This window comes from Mirounga angustirostris, unplaced genomic scaffold (genome assembly GCF_029215605.1).
Source record: "Mirounga angustirostris isolate CCGP_5_RB_7025 unplaced genomic scaffold, mMirAng1.0.hap1 SCAF_1, whole genome shotgun sequence".
NCBI lineage: Eukaryota > Metazoa > Chordata > Mammalia > Carnivora > Phocidae > Mirounga > Mirounga angustirostris.
Genome location: NW_026991709.1, coordinates 184,106,678 through 184,125,882, shown reverse-complemented (window position 1 = coordinate 184,125,882; position 19,205 = coordinate 184,106,678). Strand labels below are relative to the sequence as shown.

The 19,205-nt window shown below is 39.5% G+C and overlaps 1 long non-coding RNA gene across 2 annotated transcripts in view; it reads right to left on the bottom strand.

Annotated features, from left to right (window-relative positions):
- Window positions 1-3,957: 3,957 nt before the first annotated feature.
- The window catches only part of LOC135364716 (uncharacterized), a 179,677-nt gene continuing 164,429 nt past the window's right edge, over window positions 3,958-19,205 (bottom strand). For both annotated transcript variants that reach the window (XR_010412289.1, XR_010412290.1), the window contains 4 exons: window positions 8,315-8,399; window positions 6,879-6,938; window positions 5,048-5,185; window positions 3,958-4,094 (listed from right to left, as the gene is read on the bottom strand). This is a non-coding gene — a long non-coding RNA (uncharacterized LOC135364716). The remainder of the gene's footprint in view (window positions 4,095-5,047; window positions 5,186-6,878; window positions 6,939-8,314; window positions 8,400-19,205) is intronic.

Here is a 19,205-nt window from a genome sequence, read left to right as displayed (position 1 = left end):
GTCCATAGCTTTTTGTAGGTCCCCGGCCCAAAAAAGGTTAAGAACTGCTCTTGGCAGCGAGAGGGGGCGGGGACTTTGGTGCCCAGACTGGGTTTAGAGATACGGGGGAGAGGGGAGTGATGGCGGAGTGCTAGGGGACGGTAGTGGACCCGGGCCGGGGTGGGGACGAGCGGGGGGTGGCGGTGTGTGTGTGGGGGGGGAAGCACCAGTCTGGGGAGGGATTTCTCAATCATTTCTTCCTTTTCGCCAGAGAGATGCTTGGAGTAGTTCACAGCTCACACTTCAGGCTACACCTACCTCGCCTTGGGATGCAAATTTGGAAGTTAGACAAGCCGGAGCAGGGAGGCTGTGTGTGAGCGTGTGTGTGAGTGAGAGGAAGGGAGGGAGGGAGGAGCAGGGAGGGAGAGAGAGCGAGGGAGAACTGTTTAATCCTGGGTGGTTCAAAAGTACTTTTTCTTTCACCGGCCCTCAGAAAGAAGTTAGGGTGTGCTAATTTCACTAATTTCAAGAGAAAGGAAAGTGTCCCAGAACTGGAGTTTTCTGTTACTTAGTAGGCTGACACTCTGAATTGGAAATACCAAAGACTATCACCACCAGGGACCATGTAGCAGTATGCTAGAAGTGTCCTCTACTCTTGAAATATTAATGCATGTATTTCTCTTGGTAGAGGGAAAAATGACTTGGTAATTCCTAAAAAAGTTGTTGACCCAAATGGACCAATGGTGCCATTGTCTAACTGTATTACTGGAATTTATAATGAGTATAAACAGTATAAAGATGGGAAAACAGAAACACCTGTAAAGTGCAAAGATTTTTAAAGGATGACATTTAGATCTTTTTCTTAAACCTTCAAAATAATTTACTAAAATACGTGTATTCTAAAACACAACCTTTCTTTTCATTATGTAATAAAATTCCTCCCAATCACAGTATCTGGGAGTTCCAAACTTAGCAAGGAATGGAAAAACTATTACAAAATGAAACTATTAGTTGATTCCGATGGAAAATATTCTAGAACTTTTACTGTAAAATTACTCAAAAATATAGTACTTTTACAGATACATAACTGAAAAGAACAGAGTAGAGAGACCAGGACTAAACCCACATATACAGTCAATTGACTTATGGCAAAGAGCCGAGAATATACAGTGGAGAAAGGACAATCTGTTCAATAAATGATATTGGGAAAACTGGACAGCCACACGCAAAAGAATGAAACCGGATCCTTATCTTACACCATCTACAAAAATCAGCTCAAAGGGGATTAAAGACTTGAGTGTTGAGACCTGCACTCATAAAACTCCTAGAAGAAACAGGGGTAAGCTCCTTGATGTTGGTCTTGGTGATGACTTTTTGGATTTGATACCAAAAGCAAAGGCAACAAAAGCAAAAATAAACAAGTGGGACTACATTAAACTAAAAAGCTTCTGCAAGCAAAGAACATCAACACCATGAAGAAGCAACCTATATAGTGGGAGAAAATATTTGCAAATCATATATACCGGATAAGGGGTTAATATCCAAAGTATATAAAGAGCTCATACAACTCAGTAGCAAAAAAAAAAAAAAAAAAATCAATTAAAAAAATGGTCAGAGGATCTGAAAAGACATTGTTCCAAAAAGATATACAGATGGCCAGCAGGTACATGAAAAGATGTTCAACATCACTAAGCATCAGGGAAATGCAAATCAAAACCACAATGAGTTATCACCTCACACCTATTAAAATGGCCATTACTAAAAAGACAAGAAATAACAAGTTTGGTGAGGATATGAAAAAAATGGAATCTCTGTGCACTGTTGGTGGGAATGTAAATTGGTGCAGCCAGAAACACAGTAGGAAGGTTCCTTTAAAAACTAATAATAGAATTACCATGGTATCGAGCAATTCTACTTCTGGGTATTTATCTGAAGGACACAAAAACACTAACTTGAAAAGTTATCTGCATCCCCATGCTCACTGCAGTATTACTACCAATAGGCAAGATGTGGAAGCAACCTAAGTGTCCATCAATGGATGAATGGATAAAGTAATGGTGGTACATATATAATGGAATATTATTCAGCCATAAAAAAGAAGGAAAGTTTGTGGCAATGTGAATGGACCTTGAGGGCATTTTGTGAAGGGAAATAAGTCAGATAGAGAAAAACAAATGCCATATAATCCCACTTACATGTGGAATCTAAAAAAAAAAAAAACTCCAAAAAACTGAACTCATAGATACAGAGAATGGATTGGTGGTTGCCAGAGGTGTGGGTAGGGGGTGGGCAAACTGGGCAAAGGCGGTCAAAAGGTAAAAAGTTCCAGTTTTAAGATAAATAAGTCTTGGGATGTAATGTAGCACAGTAGCACAATAACTATAGTTAACAGTATTGCTTTGTATGTTTGAAAGTTGCTGAGAGTATATCTTAAAAGTCATCACAAGAGAAAGAATTGTAACTATGGGTAGGGATGGATATTAACTACACTTACTGTGGTGATCATTTCACAATATCTGCATATATTGAAGCTTTATGTTGTATACCTGAAACTAATATATTATTATATGTGAGTTTCATGTCCATAAGAAAAATAAAGTTTATAAAGGATAAAAAAACAAAGCACTTTTCAATATTTTCTATTAAACAAATTTTCTCTCTTTCAATATAAACTCTCCTGATAAAGTTAAGCTGATAGTATAGAAATTATTATGTGTAGGGACAGAAGTCTCCTTAGTGTATTCTCTCTCTTAGCTTCCTTTCTAGGACTTGATTTTAAAAGATAAACTCTGTTTACTCTTCTTTAAAATTGCTCCTGATACAACCCAGTCATCTCCATAAGAGCTGACAAGAAAGGAAAATACAAAGTATCTCTTGGTGACCTTGTGACGTGACCAAGACTCTGGGTTTCTGAAAGTCTCATCCTCAGTGAGAGTCTATTCATCCTTTCTCAATTGTATTATCTTGCCTCTGAATTTACATCTGTAAACAAGGCTTAAAAAATCTTAGGTTTGAAATCATAGTGTAGGACAGTGGAGTGAACTATCTAAATAATTCAGGTCCAAACTATCTAAATAATTCAGGTCCAAATCTTTTGTCTGAATCATCATCATCAACATGTTTTGAGTATTTATCATGTGCCAGACCGTGTACAAATATACAGCATTTAATTCTTATAACAGGTCTATGAGGTAGGCAGTATTAGTAATTTCATTTTACACATAAGGATAGCAAGGTCTAAAGCGGTGAGATGATTTGACAAAGGTCCCTTAATTAGTGAAAGATAGGATTCAAATTCTGTTTCAGCAGTTTAGTCTAAGTTGATAATCACTATCATATATAATGAATAAAGGAGTCATCAAAAGCATGGCTGGGTTTTAGGGGTCTGGTTTGGGAGAGGTTGGCTAATACCATGTAGAGAATTGCCTCAACTTTCTCTTCTATGTACAATTTTTCTTTGGCTCTCTAACTTCCTTTTCTAATGCTGAGTATTTCGTGATAATCATCTTAGTTATTTCACTGATATTTCACTTTTTCCATGGCACCTAGAACAAATCTGGTACATAGTAGGTGCTCAAATATTTACTGAATGGTAAATAGATTCCTTATTTTATACAAATACATGTGTGCAGTTTAGAGGATAGTTTTATAAATAGGAATATAGAATTACTTGAGTTCGGGGAGAAAAGTGGATTCTTCAGTAAACTGGCCCATCACAAAAGTTTGCTTGAAAAGAAGCAGAGCTTTTGGAGGTCACCTAGAGTTAACAGAGAGAGAATTCTTAGTGTATTTCCTTCTCCCAGGCTTTACTGGAAGTGAACGTTATTGTAGGTTAAGTGGAAGACCTCTTTGGCTGATTTTTCACGAAAACGGTATCCCAGAGGAGTGATGATTGGCGTTAGTCCCTAGGGAGAGATAAGCTGGCCAATGGAAATGCAAGACATGACATCACAAGTGACTTTATTAGCAGAACATCGCTGGAAACAGCAGGAAGGAGAACTGAAGTGAAGCCATCTATTTCCACAGAAAGGAAAACCCACACCCGAATGATAGGGAAAGCCCAGGATCCAGAATTAAAGTGAATAGTTTCCTGAGTGGTCAGCAGTGGGTGGTTTCTGGAATAGATAAGCCAGGGTACTGAGTTAGACAGGTTTCCGGTGGATGAAGCACTAAGCAGGGGATGGGTGATGTCCCCACTCTGACCTCCAGCAGTGCGCTGGCTGATCCAGTCCCATGTTTGCATAGTGGAGGGAGGGAAAAACTGTCATCTTTTCTTGCCACATGGGTGAAGGACCCTACTGTATTTTATAAAGTCTTCCAAATACTTACTTCAAGTAAAGGGAAATGTAGAGAAAGTTATAATTGTATACTACTAGTATACCAAAAGTTATATGAGTTTTACTGTTATTAATGATAGCACAAGATTTTCTTGAGTTGGTACTGTATGCGAATTAATCCTCATTGGCAGCCCTGCCATCTGGGGTTTACTGTCCCTGTTTTACGTATGATGAAAATAAGACTCAGGAAGTGAAGTGATTTGCCCAGCATTACAGAGGTAGAATGTGTGATGAGTTGGGATTTGAACTGTGGTCATTTTACCCCCAAAGCTCATGATCTCCATTAACCAGAACAGCCTGGTAATATGAAACTGTTCACTGAATTGTTTTTGATCATTCAGCCTTTACACTTAGCCTGATGAATACCACCTTTAAGAACTTTTTTCTGGGGTGCCTGGGTGGTTCAGTTGGTTGAGCATTGGGCTCTTGATTTCGTTTCAGGTCATGATCTCAGGGTCATGAGATCCAGCCCCGTGTTGAGCTCTGTGCTGGGCATGGAGGCTGCTTAAGATTCTTTCTCTCCCTCTCCCTCTACTTCTCCCTCATGTGAATACTCTCCCTCTCTTCCCCCCCCCAAAAAAGAAAAGAACTTTTTCTTTTAATGCTAAATCTAAAGTTCTAAATAACTTCTCTTAAGCCTACTTTGAAAGTCATAGTTCCAGTCTGCAAGGTGGTTCTAGATACTCATGACTAGCTTGTGGCAGTTCTGCAAAGTTATTATATTAACTCACCAGGTGTTCCTTGCTTACTTGTCGTTCCGGAAGACCATACTTTTGCTCTTGTCCAGGCTGTGGAGCCCCAGATGATACCTGCTAATATTCGTTTGAGACTCTTTGGTCTTCAAATCCTTGTTCCATTCCCTCTGATACCTTGTGGAATGAGACTTTCAGACCTAGGGTTCAACTCATAACTACAAATGATTTAGAAATACTGGACTTCTAGCTTATATCCAAACCGCCTGGAAACTGAAGCCAAATCAGAAAGTAATATAATGTGTGCAAATACAATGTCACCATTTTGTGAAAGAGCACATTCAACACAGACATGGGTTATATATATGCTGTCATGGGATCTGATAATTCTTAGAGTATTTTGAGATGCACTGGGTTGTTATATGCCCCCTGAGCCTTGAAATTCTCCTGTCATACTTTGTTTCACACTTCTTGTTGCTGTGAGTGCAAGGAGCAAATCAATCTCCCACTGTATCCCCTTGGTGGTATGTAACAGGCACTTAATAAATGTTTCTTAAATGAATGAGTTAACTATTGCCCCCAAATTATTTCTAGCTTTCAGAGCCGGTGTTTCTTTTAACTAATGAAAGTCATTCTTTCATACACAACACAGCGTGTATGCACACACACACACACACATAAAGGAACCCCCAGGAATAATTGACATAGTCTCTGTATTTTGTGGTATCATTATTCATGAGAGGGAAGACTTGCTTTAATTAGAATCTTATCATGATTCCTTTCTTCAGGAGTAGAAACTTTCAGAGCTAGGCTTTCCCTGATGGCTACTTCAGGATCCTGAGCATGACAAGTAAGAGACCAATGCTATGGCAGTTTCCATATCCTTTTTATATCCTGAAAACAGGGTATAAAACAGGGTACTCATAATTACCTGCCTCAAAGGGATGGTGTGACAATGAATTGATCAATGAAAATCTTGGCTTAGTGACTGGCATAAGTAAGCGATCTCTGTTCAAATCAGTGGCCTCACTCTAACCCACTTGCTAGTGAGGAAGAGTGATTTCCGATTCAGTTTGACAGAGAAGGGTGCTGTCAACCTAGCACCCCTTTCCCTGTTAACCTCCTTCACCAAGTTATGAGCCTTTCTCCTACTGGGAAAGGAAAAAAAAATCATGTGTGTGCTAATATTTCCTTGACTATGTATTTCTTCTACACTTATACTTGCTGTGAGTCCCTTTGTCCTTTTCAAATTATTTCCATTTTTTTTTAAAGATTTTATTTATTTATTTGCGAGAGAGAATGAGAGACAGAGAGCACGAGAGGGAGGAGGGTCAGAGGGAGAAGCAGACTCCCCGCTGAGCAGGGAGCCTGATGCGGGACTCGATCCCGGGACTCCAGGATCATGATCTAAGCCGAAGGCAGTCGCTTAACCGACTGAGCCACCCAGGCGCCCAAATTATTTCCATTTTTAAAAACAGCTTTACTCTCCCTCATACTCTGCTTAAATTAGCAATTCTAGCATATAAGTCCTATCTAGCATTTTTTCCGGCCCGGGGCCTTTTGTTTTCCTGGCAGAACTTTTAAATAATCAAAACATAATTTTCCCTCTAAACATTAAAAAACCTGTTTTTGTATGGCAAGCAATTTTTACACATGCAAAAAAGTAATTTCCTCAGCCGATGATGCTTAATGACTTGTCTGTCCTAATGGTATTTATTATAATAATGGCATACCTTAACAGTGGCTTTCTATTTCTAGGCACAATGGAAAATACTGTATTCAATCCTCCTGTCAACCCAATGAAACAGGAATGCCTTTAGCCCCACTTTTCAAGGAGGAAATGAAGGCAAAGAGAGGATACATAACTTACCCAATGTTGCAGAGCTAGTGAGTAGGGAATCAAAGCCAGACTTTTTTCTTTCTTTCTTTCCTGTAAAAAATTATGTGTGTGTGTGTGTTTGTGTGTATATATATATATACACACACATAAATTATATATGTGTGTGTATATATATATATATATAAATTTTTATTTTAAGTAGGCTTCCCACCCAATGTGGGGCTTGAGCTCCCGACCCTGAGATCAAGAGTCACATGCTCTACTGACTAAGCCAGCCAGACGCCCCTCAAAGCCAGGCTTTCTGATTTTAAGGCTGATACGCTTAAACAATGACATTATACTGACTCTCATATGTATTTAAGCTCTATTAAGCTTAATACAGGATACATTTTTATGCTCAGGAATACAATCTCAAAGAGTGGAAATCCTGACATTGGGAGAAATTCAGATATCAGGCTAACTGGGGAGGAGGCCAATACGGGTTTTGGTTTAGGGAATCAGAAATGATGGAATTCTGAACAGCAAGCCAAGTGGATACCGAGGAGGAAAATGTCTTTCCAGCATGCTAAACCACTCATTCACCTAAATGTAAGACTGGCCCTTGACAACATTAGTGTCCTTCAGTGGTCTCATGGCCCTGACCATTTTTATAAACTCCCATGGCCCTCAGTTCAGCCCAGCATCTTAGTGTGGTTCAGGCTGCTCTGTGGTCTTCACTATAAAAACTTCACTATAAAAACAGCACTTGGCCAAGAGGCTTGCCTTGAAGTTGTATAACTTCAGGGTTTGAATTGCCAACGAGGAGCTTATGTGGGGGCCCAGTACAAAGAAGGTTTTCCAAGAACTTCTCAAAATATCTCAGCTCCTGTGACCACCAAGAACAATGGAGAGAGGCTGGGGGCAAGGAGGAATACCTTCATTTTCCAAATTAATGTGCAAAAACGTCAATGTGTCGCATGTCCCAGCTTGACCTGGCAAGATTATGTGACAGCAAATGAGTGCCAGTTGTAAGTGGCATATTCACCACGCACTACCTTTGTGTTAATTGGCACCAAGAGCACAGAATAGGTTGCTTCCTGAAATGCAAGCCTAGCAATTAGTGCCTTGTCGAGTCCCTATCAGATGTTGGCAAAATAATTGGCTTTGCACTTTTCTTCCCCCCACTCAAAAACAGGTCTGACAGTACCTATTGGTGGCATTCACGGCAAGCAGAACTGGAATAAACTTCAGCTCCTGTTGAGCTCTGTGCAAGAGGCACAGTTACAAGAAGCGAGGGTTTGGAGGTAGGATTTTCTTTCGGGCAACCGTACCTTGGTGGTGGTGGTGCCAGAATGCTACTTACAGGAGGCCACACAAATGCACCTGTGTAAATTTTTTAAATCAACGTTTCTTACAGTGGATCACTCAGTTCATTAATTCTGAATGCAAATCTGTACCTCACAGAATTTCTATTTGCTCTAAGGTACCTTTTCTGACAAAACGGAGGTCACAGTAGAGAAATGACTCCATGAGCGGTGATTTTGGTCCTTAGGTCAAGGAGTGGCAGAGGTCCTAAAAAAAAAAAAAAAAAAAGATGACACAATTCAAGAGCATCTCCTCCCCACTTTACTGGTCAGGTGAAAAGGGAAGGCAACCATCAAGAGATGGTAAATGAAATATTAGATAATTATTGAAGAGTAAAAGGAGCTGTGTGTTAGCACACAAACATGTTCAAGGTGTGTTATTAAGCAAATAAGTTGCAGAGTTGTTTGTCTAATTGGGTCCTAGAGTAGTAAAAACAAAATAAAATAGCAATAACAAGATCTCAGCTTGTGCTAGAACAGGATATGCATAGAAAAAAAAATCTAGGAAGATGGGTATTCATCAAACGTGACCATAGGACTGTGATCTCTGGGGCTGGGGATCATGGAAATCTTTTATTCTTTCTACATTTCTATGATACCCATTTCCATATTTTTAATAATTTTCACAACAAGAAAATATAATTTTCTTTAATGAGAAAAAAATTTTAAAGTAAAAAGATAATATATAAAGAAAATATTAGGGTATCACCATCCTTAGGGAAATTTTTCTTATAAATTAGGCATAACTTCAGCTGTTTCTGTCACATTCAATACGTGTTTCATTATTTGAAAATAACTTTATACGTATTCGCATCTGTGAACAAACACCAGGAAGAGATTTATGATAGGCAAGTCAGGCTTTTGAGAAGAGTTTGAGGGGAGCCTGTGACTTAGGAATATAAGCATTTGATATACAGTAACTGTGGATTTAAAATGTGAATGCAGGGGGCGCCTGGGTGGCTCAGTCATTAAGCGTCTGCCTTCGGCTCAGCTCATGATCCCAGGGTCCTGGGATCGAGTCCCACATCGGGCTCCCTGCTCGGTGGGAAGCCTGCTTCTCTCTCTCCCACTCCCCCTGCTTGTGTTCCTGCTCTCGCTATGTCTCTCTCTGTCAAATAAATAAATAAAATCTTCAAAAAAAATAAAAATAAAAATAAAATAAAATAAAAAATAAAATGTGAATGCAGAATAACAGCCAAGTAGCCAGGAAAAAAGTAAAGCATTTTCAACCCCTGACTATATAAACTGAGAGGACACTTGCTTATTCATTCAGTACATATTTATTGAACATATCCTATATGCCATGCACTTTGCAGATAGCACTGGAGTTCACAGTCTAGGGGGGAAAGACAAACACAGAATAAGTAAATAGGTGAACAGGTACATAATTAAACATTGTTCTAAGTTTTGCAGAGGAGATTAAAAGGGTGACTGTGTAGATGAAGAGAACAGAGAAGACCTCTTTGAGAAGTGATAGGTAAACTGAAACCTAGGGATTAAGAAGCCAGCCCCCTAAAGAATGGGAAGAAAAATATTCCAGGCAGAGAGAACAGCAGGGCAAGGTCTGGGATAGGAAAGAAGTGGGAATGTTTCAGAACCTGAAGAAGCCCTTGTGGCTAGAGTTCTGTGAACAAAGAGATGGTTTCCAGGGAGCCAGAAGCCAGGTGATAGAGGGCCTTCAGGTGAGGAGTCTGCATTTCATTTTGGGCGCAAAGGAAGCCAGGGAAATGGTTGCCCTAGGGGGTTTACAAGATGCTCTTGTTGTTTTGAAAAGATCCCTCTAGCTGCTCTGTGGAGGATGGAGTGGAGGAGGGGTAGTGTGTTGTTCCCATGGCTTGAACTGGGGTGGGGTTAGTGGAGGTGGCAGGATTTGGACATGTATAGAGTATATTTTGAAGGTAGATTCAACAGGACATGGTGAAGGATGCTATAGTGGGGATGAGAGAGAGGGGGCATCAAGAATGAGCCCCACAGGGGCACCTGAGTGATTCAGTTGGTTAAGTGTGTGCCTTCAGCTCAGGTCATGATCCCAGAGTCCTGGGATTGAGCCACGTATTGGGCTCCCTGCTCAGGGGGGAGTCTGCCTCTCCCTCTGCACCTCACCCCGCTTGTGTTCTCTCTCTCTCGCTTTCTCTCTCTCAAATAAATAAATCTTAAAAAAAAGAATGAGCCCCCCAGTTCTTATGCAGAAATTGTTATCTTTTATATACACACATAACAACCAGGTAGAGAGTATAAAAGAATAGGAGCCCCACATACAATAGTAACAAAATCACTGGGGAGAGAAATAACAAGAACTCTGTACGGCCTAAGTGAATAGGATTTTTAAAACATTAACAAAATCTTCAGAGATGTGAGGAAATGGGGAGATGCCCTATTCTCAGGATGCCTGACCATTACAGAGGTGCCCATTCTCCCTGAGACAGTTTACAAAATGATTAGAACCCCAGTACAAATACCCACAATTTATTTCTGTTATTTTTGTTTTGTTTGAATGAGACAGATGAAGCCAAAGTGTATCTGGGAAAAGCAGCTCAGAAAACTTTGGAAAGGAAGAACAAGGTATCTCCACAGTGCTAGTATTAATATGAGATATTAAAATAGAATATAAAATCTCAGTAAATAAGGTGATACTGGATTGTGAATTAAGAGAAAATTCAATGGAAGAGGAAATAGGTGAACTAGAAAAATCTAGAAACTAGATTTTAGAAAAATCCAGAAACAGCGTGAACAGTGAGAATTTAGTTTCTGAGAGAGATGACTTCTGAAACTTTCTGGGAAAACATGGACCATTCACAACACAGTGCTAGAATGACATGGTAGCCATGTGGTTTTGAAACTAACTAAAAACAATAATCTGTATCTGAATAATAATCTGAATCTATACCTCATACTTTGAATACATGCTTGATCCATATCAAATGAAATAAGAGTTGAATATAAAAATTAAATCAAGACAGATTTAGAAGAAAAGAGGAGGAAATACTTTATATCTGTGGCATAAGGAAGGCTTCCTGGTTATAACTCAAAAATTCACAAGCCATATAAGAAAAAAAATGGAAATGTTTAACTTTGTTACAAAACAAGCAAAGACAAATTCTGCGTGAGAAGAAACATCCTAATCAAAACCCAAAAGTCAAAGAAATGACAAACTGAGAAACTGTATTTTCAGCTCATCACACAAAGAGAGATCTTTCCTTTAATCCAAAAGAAAAATCTACAAAAGGTATCAATTGATAGCTCATGAGAAAGGAAATACAAATGGCGTGGCCCTGTGAAGAGGTACTACGTTTTACTCATAACAAGAAAAAGTCAAAACTATGACAATGCTAGTTTTTTAGCTATCAGGCAAAATCTTCATAAATATAATTCATTACAGTACTTTTTTGTGTGTGCCTATGTGTACCTGTAAAAAAAAATGGGGAAAAATAACATTTTTATTTGCTCATGTATTCTAAAGAAACTTGAATGGATACACAAGAAGCTAAGCACAGTGGTTACCCTGGGAGGAAGACTGGGAATTGGACAGATGGGGGATGTATTAGTCTGCTAGGGTTCTCCAGAGAAGCTGATCCAAGAAGATGTGTGTGTGTGTGTGTGTGTGTGTTTGTATATTATATACATATATATTAATATTATATATACTACACATTAATATTTATATATAAAGAAATTTATTATAGGGAATTTATTATAAGGAATTGGCTCATATGATTATGGAGGCTGCCAAGTCCCAGTGTCCACAGAGTGAGTCAGCAAGCTGGAGACCAAGGAGAGCAGACGGTTTAGTTCTAGTCCAAGTCTAACAGCCTGAGAACAAAGACAGCCAATGGTTTAGTTCCACCTGAAAGCCAGCAGCCTCAAGGCGCAGGAAGAGCCTATGTTTCAGCTCGAGTCTGAAGGCAGGAAGAAGCAGGTGTCCCACTTTGAAGGCAATTAGGCAAGAAGAATTTTCTCTCATGTGAGGAAGGGTCAGCTTTTTTGTTCTATTCAGGCCTTCAACTGATTGTATGAGGCCCACTCACATTATAGGGGGTAAGCTGCTTTACTCAGTGTACCAATTTAAGCGATAATCTCATCCTAAAACACCCTCATAGGAAACACCCAGAATAATAATGTCTGATTGGATATCTGGGTATCCCGTGGCCCAGTCAAAGTGACACATAAAATTAACCATCATAGGCTACTATAACAAAATACCACAGACTTGAGTGGCTTGACAACAGAAATGTATTTTCTGACAGTTTTGGAGGCTGGAAGTACAAGATCAAGGTGCTGGTAGGGTTGTTTTCTGGTGAGACCTCACTCCTTGCTTGCAGATGGCTACCTTCTGGCTGTGTCCTCACCTGGCCTTTCCTGTATGCTTATGCACTTCCTCTGAGGAAGAAGGACAACTCTCTTATTTGGATTAGGGCCCCACACTTACCTCATTTAACCTTAATTACCTCCTTAAAGGCTCTATCTCTAAATACAGTCACATTGTGGGTTAGGGCTTCATCATATGACTTTGGAGGGGGTCATATTCAGTCCATAACAGGAGGTGAGGGTGGGAGGGAGACTCTCATTGTTTACTTTTTTTTAAATATCTTCTGGGTTTTAAGCTACCTGAGTAGATGACCTATTTTTTAAAAAATTAAAAAATGAATTCCACATTTCTGCCTCCAGGAACTTGAAGGATATTGGTGTCATTTGCTAAGATGAAGAAGGCTGAGGGAAAAACAATTTGGAGTGGAGCTGGGAGCATGGTGCATGCTGGGGGGGGGGCACTCTAGTGGAATGTCACTTAGGTGATGTTCAGGAATTTAGGTTGAAGACGAGAAATGGCCATGTTTCTTCTACACGTTTATCAAGTCAGGGAAATGCATGGGATCACCAAGGACAGTGGTTCTCAAAATTTATTTAACATGCTTTAGAATCATCTGGAAGGATATTGCAGGGCTCTATCCCCAGTTTCTGATTCAGTAGTTCTGAGGTCAGGCGCAAGAACTTACACTTCTAACAAACCCAAGGGGCTGCTTTTACTACTGGCCGTAGTCTCCACTTGGAGAACCACTAGCCTAGGGCAATGATTCTCCATTCTAACCTCATATTGATATCAGATGGAAAGCCATGAGAAAAAACACAATTACCCGGGATTCACCCAACTGCAAGCCAATTAAGTGAGACCCTCTGGGTAACGGGCCTGGACACTGGTAAATTTTATTTTAATTATTATTTTTTTTTATTTTGGGGGGGCACTGGTAAATTTTAAAAGCTCCCCTGTTGATTATGATTGCAGCCAGGGAAGAGAGCTTCTGACTAAGGAAAGAGGCCCTGGAGAAACAAGAGAAAGCCAAGAACAAAGATCTTAGGATGCTACCTCTTATTTTTTATTTTATTTTATTTTTTTTTTATTTTTTTTTTTTAAGATTTTTATTTATTTGCGAGAGAGAGAATGAGAGACAGAGAGCATGAGAGGGAGGAGGGTCAGAGGGAGAAGCAGACTCCCTGCCGAGCAGGGAGCCCGATGCGGGACTCGATCCCGGGACTCCAGGATCATGACCTGAGCCGAAGGCAGTCACTTAACCAACTGAGCCACCCAGGCGCCCCTATTTTTTTTTTTAAAGATTTTTATTTATTTATTTTAGAGAGAGAGAGTGCTAGCACAAGTGGGGTCAGGGGCAGCGGAAGAGGGACAGACAGACTCCCCGCTGAGCAGGGAGCCCGATGCGGACCTCGATCCCAGGACCCTGAGATCATGACCTGAGCTGAAGGCAGACGCTTAACCGCTTGACCGATTGAACCACCCACGTGCCCCAAGACGCTACCATTTAAATGATTCATAGGCAAGGAAGAACCAACCAAGATACAGAGAAGTAAAACCTGGCCCTCCACTAGTGATGTAGAAAGCAGTTACTAGCTGGCAGGCTCTGTGCTGGGCTCTGGCCATACAGATACAGTTAAGACCTACCCAGCCTTCAAGGAGCTTCCTTGCAGTTATGGACCAAGACTCTATTTTAAAGAAGCAATGGCATGATCTATTCCCTTCTTGATGTGTTCCTGGAGAAATACTTGCTCACTTACATAAGAATGCATGCCAAAGATGGTCATGACAGCATTGCTTGTAATAGTGAAAAATGAGACTACATGTCCTCAGCAGAAGAACAGCTACATGGTAGGAGAATGGTATGTTCATATGGCGGAATATTGCACCATGGTTCAAACAAGTGAACCAGGTAGACATCAACTGGCAAGATCTAAAAAACTGTTGTTGAAGGACAAACAGCAAGTTGCAGCATGATGTGTATATAATTTATGTGAAGAACAACTCACATATGTGTTTGTGTGCGTAAGGACAGAAAAAGGTCTAGAAAGATGCACTCTAAATTCATACCTGTAGAAAAGGAGAGGGCACACATTTGAGGATGGTGGGTAAAGGGACTTGAGATTTGTTTGTAAGGCTGTTAATATTTTTAAGGCTTTTGATAAATGCACGTATTTAATTACCACAATATTGGACTAATTTAACTTTTTAAAAGTCATTTACAAATGTCAATAATTACTATCAAGTCTGAAGTTAATATATGCATACACTAGAATATTTGCCTTTCTGTGAGGTCTTGAAATAATAGTCTCTGTATCCCCTCCTAATGTCGGGGTTAATTAAAAATCTCCCCTGACCACAAGAAGTATTTCTCCCAACCCATTTCTTAAACCGAGAAAAGGGCAGACCCTATCGCTTAAAAGAAAACAAAACAAAACATTGTATGGCCATCACTCTCTATGAATTTTTCTGCAAAACAAGGGTGTTTGAAATAGCATTTCAAAGATATAGACAGCTTCCTTCCCCAGAGTCTTGCCTGGGAGACATGTTAAAATTATTCCGTCCAGGAGCTGTGCTGGAATGCAAGTCTGAAAAGGCAACTGAAATTTTTACTTTGCAAGCCTCTGTCTCTTATAAAGCAAGTAAATGATGCTAGGAGGTCCCGCAGATGAATGTGCAGAAATCTATGGGAGCTCACTTGAGCATGACCATACCTATGGCCTTCAAGACAACTGGATACTTTTGAGCTGTTGTGTTGTCTCCTTGGAAAGCAATGACTTTCGGCTCCTCAGATGTTCATTTGCAGAGCCAGGACTTATGTAAGGTCTAGGAGAGCAGACGCCTTGTCTGTATCGTCGCTGTTTACCCAGTACCTCGCATGGTGCTTAACTACGGTGGATGCTCAGTAAATATTTGTAGAATGAATGAAGTCACTCACACACACACACACACACACACACACACACACACACACACACCCCAGATTAAAAATAAAATCATTCATGAATTCTATATAATGTCAAGCAGAGGAAACCAAACACAGAAAAGTGAATCCTACATTTTCCACTTATAGAACCCTAAAAAAACAGGCAAAATTAATTGATGGCGATAGAAAATGGGGACTGTGGGGGGATAGAGATTTTGAAGGGCACAACGGGGGTTTCTGGGATGCTGATCATGTTCTTTTGCTTGATCGTGGCGGTGGTTATAGGACTCTGTTCACTTTGTGAAGATTCATTAAGCTATATAATTACGATTTGCACACTTCGCTGTCTGCATGTTATTTTTAAAAGTTTGCTTAAAATAAACGAAAGCAACTTTTTCAAAAAAAAAAATTCACTGGTAAAGAAAGGCACGTTACTGAGGTTTTGAAGTTTTAATCCTTGATGTTGTAGATGATTTCATCTATGGAAAACTATTTTCCAATACGAAACATATTTTCACTTGGGATTTCTGAAGAGAAAATGTGTAACATCACCTCCAGGGCTTAAAGACTCAGCCCTCCCCGTTCTAAGGCATTTGTTCTTCCTTATCGGAATCCAGCTGGTGGCAAAACAGATGTTGTACGATTAGAAGCAGCTCTGCTATTGGGTTTTTAGCACCCACTCATTTTCCTGCCCCTGCTCTTTTGAAATTTCTATTCCCTCTAACAGACGAGGGAGACTATTGAAAGAAAACCAGAAACTTCAGAGATGTGCAATCTGGGAAAAATATGTGACATTCCCACCATTTAATAACCACCAGACTCACTACATTTTATATTTTTTTCTTTTCTTTTTCTCCCACATTCCTTTTTCTTTTTTTTTATTCTTGATAATAACAAAAACATTAAAAAAATTTTTGAACCCAGTAACCCAGAAACTGAACTTGCATGCACACTTGTGCATGCATGAAGTGATAGATTTACAAGGTAATTCACAGATATATTGTCTGTAGCAGCAAAAGCAAAAGGCAACCTAGCTGTCTAGCAAAAGGGGACTTTTAAGTATGTGACATTCAACAATAGAAAAGTATGGGACCATAAAAAAAGAATGAAGAGGCTGTCTATGTTCAAGATATATAGATAAGTGCAAAGTACAGACCGCTTATTTAGATGACTACCATTTATGAACATATAAGTTATTTCTGGAGGGATGCACAAGAAACTGTTAACATGGGTTGCCCCCAGAGGGAGATGGTGTACATGTAGGCAGGACAGAGACTTTCCCTGTACACCCTTTGGCTCCTTTGATATTTAAACTGTGTTATATGTTGTCTAATCAAAAGTAAATAAAAAAAAACATATAAAATAATACATTTGGCGGTAGTTATTAGAACCCTTATCTAAGGGTTAAGAATGTAGAACTGTGGAACAATCTTGTACCCTGGAGTTGGAAGCGGAAATTGGGTCACCTAATAGGCCATTTGTCAAAACATATCAAAAATTCACAAATTTTCCTTTTGCCTATTTCTCACTGTAGGAATTTATTTTTAAGAATATAACTGTAACTAGGGATGCCTTGGTGGCTCAGTCAGTTAAGCGTCTGCCTTTGGCTCAGGTCATGATCCCAGAGTCCTGGGATCAAGTCCCTCTTCGGGCTCCTTGCTCAGTGGGGAGCCTGCTTCTCCCTCTCCCTCTGCCCCTCCCCTGCTTGTGCACCCTCTCTCTCTGACAAATAAATAAATAAAATCTTTTAAAAAAATGTAACTGTAACTATAAGACATTGATGAAAGAAATTAAAGAAGACATAAATAAATGGAAAGATATTCCATGCTTATGGATTGGAAGAATTAACATTGTTAAAATGTTCACACTAACCACAGCAGTCTACAGATTCAGCACAATCTCTATCAAAATTCCAATGGTGTTTTCACAGATATAAAGCAACCAATCCTAAAATTTGTGTGGAATCACAAACAACCCTGAATAGTGAAAGTAGTTGGGGCATTGGGGCAAAAGAAGTGGAAGAACCAAGCTGGAGGCATCACGCGACCTGATTGCAAACTATACTATAAAGCTATAGCAATCCAAACACTATGGTACTGACATAAAAACAGACATGTAGATCAATGGAACAGAATGGAAAGCCCTGAAATAAACCCATCAATATATTGTCAATTAACTTATGATCAAGTAGTAAGACTATACCATGGGGAAAGGATAGTCTCTTGAATAAATGGTGCTGGGAAAACTGAACAGCCATATGAAAAATAATGAAACTGGACCCCTATTCTGTACCAAACATACACACACAAACTCAAAATGGATAAAAGAGTTGAATGTAAGACTTGAAAGCATAAAACTCCTAGAAGAAAGCATAGGCAGTAAGCTCCTTGACACAGGTCTTGGCAATTATTTATTTTTTTTTTTTTGATTTGACAACAAAAGCAAAGTCGACAAAAGCAAACAAACAAGTAGACTACGACAAACAAAAGCTTCTGTACAGGAGAGGACACCATCAACATGAAAAGGTAACCCATGGAATGGGAGAAAATATTTGCCAGTCATATAGCTGAGAAAAAGGGGTTAATATCCCAAATGTATAAAGAATTCATGCAACTCGGGCGCCTGGGTGGCTCAGTTGGTTAAGTGACTGCCTTCGGCTCAGGTCACGATCCCAGGGTCCTGGTACTGAGTCCTGCATTGGGCTCCCGGCTCAGCGGAGAGCCTGTTTCTCCCTCTGACCCTCTCCCCTCTCATGCTGTTTCTCTGTCGCTCGCTCTCTAATAAATAAATAAATAAAATCTTAAAAAAAAAATTCATGCAACTCAGTAGCAAAAGGTAATTTGATTAAAATGGTCATAGGATCTAAATACATGCTTTTTTTTCAAAGAAGATATACAGATGGCCATCAGGTACTTGAAAAGTTGCTCAACATCACTCAGCATCAGGGAAATGCAAATCAAAACCACAACGAGATACCATCTCATACCTGTTGGAATGGCTATTCTTTTTATCAAAAAGACAACAGATAGGGAGTATTGGACAGGATGTGGAGAAAAGACAACTGTTGTGCACCGCTGTTGGGAGTACAAACTAGTGCAGCTATGATGGAAAACACTATAGAGGTTCCTCAAAAAATTGAAAACAGAACTACCCTATCAGCCGGCAATTCCACTTTGAGGTATGTATCCAAAGGAAATGAAAACACAAACTCAGAAAGATACATGTACCCCCATGTTCACTGTAGCATTTCATACAATCGCTAAGACATGGAAGCAACTTAAGTGTCCACTGATGGATGAATCAATGAATAAAGAATTTGAGACATATTCATATATAGTGTATGTGTGTGTATGTAAATTTACATACACACAATGGAATATTACTCATCCATAAAAAATAAGGAAATCTTGTCCTTTGTGACAACATGGATGGACCTTGAGGGCATTAGGCTAAGTGAAATAAGACAGAAAAAGAAAGATAAATACCATACAATCTCACTTATATATGGAATCTAACAACAATAAACAAGCAAACGAACAAAAATACTGAACTCAGTTACAGAGAATAGATTGGTGTTTGCCAGAGGAGGGGGAAGGGAGTTGGGTAAAATGGATAAATGTACAAACTTCCAGTTATAAAATAAGTAAGTCCAGGGGATATAAAGTATAGCACGGTGACTATAGTTCATAATACTGTATTCTATATTTGAAAGTTGCTAAGAGAGTAGATCTTAAAAGTTCTCATCCCAAGAATAAAAATGTAGGTTGATGGATTTTAACTTAATG